Source organism: Cibotium barometz, chromosome 1 (genome assembly GCF_041138505.1).
Source record: "Cibotium barometz isolate CiBa-2024 chromosome 1, ASM4113850v1, whole genome shotgun sequence".
NCBI lineage: Eukaryota > Viridiplantae > Streptophyta > Polypodiopsida > Cyatheales > Cibotiaceae > Cibotium > Cibotium barometz.
Window position 1 is genome coordinate 75822700 of NC_141046.1, and position 3427 is coordinate 75826126.

General features: G+C 43.9%; 1 pseudogene; it reads right to left on the bottom strand.

Annotated features, from left to right (window-relative positions):
* Positions 1–1009: 1009 nt before the first annotated feature.
* LOC147642427 (accumulation of dyads protein 2 pseudogene) lies at positions 1010–1780 on the bottom strand (annotated as a pseudogene).
* Between the last annotated feature and the right edge of the window lie 1647 nt (positions 1781–3427).

Below are 3427 nucleotides of genomic sequence, written 5' to 3' on the forward strand. Positions count from 1 at the left end.
ATTTGTAGCTAGCTACCCTCCCACGCTAACAAGTTACCAAACTAGGCGTGCAAGTATAGAATCGACCGATGCGAGAGAGTAAGGGAGAGGGAGAGACCTCGCAACTTGATTCACAAGGGGGAGAGAAACATGTGGACCATAAGAATTATGAGCTGAAAGCTCTTCAAAATGACTTACATACCAAGGAGGTATTTTCATACTATAGCTGATGATCGGTTATATCTTAAAAATGCTTCTCGATTTTATTGTACTAGCTCCTCAAGCTCTTTTATACGTGTGGTTACAACAAAGTCTAACATGACTTCCCCATTGGCCATTAGCTCAATGAGATGACTGGTCGTTTTTTCAGTAACAGTGCGCTAGGATACAAAACAAATGGTCAAGTACAAAACTAGTGGCTTACAAAAAGTGGAAGACAATGTTAACAAGAGTGGTTAACATTGTGTGCACGCACACATGCAGCTAGAGTGGTTAACATTGTGTGCACGCACACATGCAGCTAGAGTGTTTGACGAAAACCAAGTGACTGACTAGAAACTTGTTGTCCAATGAGCAAAACCATGTGCAAAGCCTGGACTCGGGCGCGGCAAAGTGCTAATTTTGCCTCAGTCCTCCATTTATTGCTAAATTTTTCGCATTTTTAGGAATTTTGTGCAACGATTCAAATAATGAAGCACAATTCTTTTGATGTCATCACACTCGAGAATGCGCGTTCGAATGCAACTAGAGTGTTTCACAAAAACCAAGTGACTGACTGGAAACTCGTTGTTCGAATGCGCGTTCGAATGCAACTAGAGTGTTTCACAAAAACCAAGTGACTGACTGGAAACTCGTTGTTCGAATGAGCAAAACCGTGTGCAAAGCGTGGACTGAGGCAAAGTGCTAATTTTGTCTCAGTCCTCCACTTATTGCTAAATTTTGAGCATTTTCAGGAATTTTGGGCAACGATTCAAATAATGAAGCACAATTCTTTTGATGTCATCACACTCCGAAATGCGCATTCGATAAAATGTGGTGTACTTAAAATAATAATGTGGGGTACATTTAAAATAATAATGTGGTCTACCATATTCTAAAGTACTGCGGATCATTCGGCACACTACAAGCAGGAGACGCAGTGAGCGCCTATGGAACGCCTACCGTATTGCTGCTGCTTCCATCTTCATCCTCGTCTGCAGGGGGTGTCTTGCCCAGGGGCAGTGAGAAGAGGGGGTCGTGTTGGCTGTCGAGGAGCTCGGCGAGGGCGTTGTACCAGGCGGCGGCGGAGGTGAGAATGCCCACGAAGCCGCCTGCACGGTGCACGCGGCTGAACTGGCCAAACTCGGCCGTGGTGAGGAGTGTCAGTGTGAAGGCCACCAGGCAGAAGAGGAGGCAGAGGGCAGTGGAGGTGCGGGCGCTACCCACCAGCATGATGAAGGTGAAGATGGTCCAGCCTAGAAGATAGGTGGCTTTGGCGAGGGAGAAGACGTGGGCGGCATCGGCCAGGCTATTGTAGCCGTCGGCCACGCCGAACCAGGGGATGAAGAGGGCGCCGTAGGAGAGCCAGAAGGCGCCATAGGAGGCGAAAGCGGTGGCGGCGAACGTGTCACCGTAGGCGAACTCCCACATGCCGGCCAGGGCCTGGGCGGCACCGCCGTAGAACACCGCCAATGTTACCGCCACGTTGATAGGGTCGGCGGCGCCCACTCCCAGCACGCCCGCATTGTAGCAGGACAGCACAAACGTGGTGAGAGCAAAGGCGAAGAGACCCAAGGGGGCCGGATTGGCCATCCGGCAGCACGCAGCGTGGCTGCGCTGGCGGCGGGGAGCCATGAGTAGTGCGAATGTCTACTATTGGGGTCTCTCTCTCTCTCTCTCTCTCTCTCTCTCTCTCTCTAAGGGGTTGGTGTTTGCTACTCGGTCAGTCTCCCCGCTAGAAACATGCGTGAGTTATGTATGGGGGGGTCTTATGGGCCAGTTGATTGGCTATACGAGCGATAGTAAGAATGTACAAATCTACCTTCCCTTGCTTTTTAGGGTCCGGCGATTGAGTGTCTATAGAGAATGATGCTCCCATCTCAGTTTCCTATGCATCCTCGTACCTACACCACATGGAGACTCAAATAAAACGTAAACAAACATCACATTACACACTTCAAAAACATCTGAACTGGGCATGCTTAGTAGTGTGATCGGATCACCATGCTTGTAAAAGATGTTAATAAGTGAACCATTTCTTAAAAACATAATTTGTTGGGTGAAACATCGATCCTCATCTATCAATCCTCGCATGCCTTTGTTGACAACTAGTCTCAAATGAAATGCCATTTGTTTACGAAAATTTGATAAGGGGTCTAGATACAACGAAGCAAAACAACCATAAAAACTTCCTTTAAATCATATTACTCTCTTTATGTGTCCATAGAGTCCACAAGACACCAAGGAATAAACAAATTGGATTTCCATCCCCACACAGCATTCGTTGTTTATACTTTTTAGCTCTACATTTTTCGAAGCCACAAAATCAAACCCTTACCATTCTAGAACGTCAAACCTGCCCTTTTGCAATGACACTATTTCACGTAATGACTTAGGGGGTGGTGACGTTCATCAAGATCCCCCCTCTTACATTTGTACCCATTTTCAAGGAATATTTTAAAGAAGTATGGTGAAGTTCTAGATGTTATGCTAGTAAGCTTGCATGTGTATCCACAAAATATTCTTGAAGAAGTTGTTGTAAATGGTATGGTGAAGCTCTAGGAGTTCCACTAATGGTGGGCATCACCGAGAGAATTCACAATGTGGCTCAATACATTTCTAAGTGGCCTACAAAGATTTTATTTGAAGGCTTCAAATGATTCATTCTCCGTTCATATAGAACTATCTTCATAATAAGGCAAACTTTTACTATGTTGATTATGCATCCTTGGGAGTATAAGCTTTGTAAGGTTCAATATTTGGCCATATATATATGTACACCTTCCCGTTCGTATACTTATCTTCATAATAACACAAACCGTTTTATTACGTGATCGTTAGAGCCTTTGCATCCTTGGGACTATAAGCCTTATAAGGTTCAATATTGGCCAGATATATATGCACACCACATATTTACTATGTTGTGAATATAGCTTCTCATTGAGGAATTCAGCTACTTTCAAATTCAAAGTTCTAAATAAGCATTTACTCATTGAGGATTACTGTAGTTTAGTATTCAAATTTGTTGGTTTTAATGTAGCTTATCAATTTTAACATTGAGAAGCCAAACAATATTCAAATTTGTTGGTTTTGATGTAGCTTATCAATTTTAGCATTGAGAACCCAAACAAGCTTGACATGCAAAAGTAGCTTTGGTTTAAAACTAACACTAATGTAAACATGTTAAGAGTTACATAAGTAAGCCAAGAATTTATGGCAACACCATAGGTTCAACACTATAACCAATAAG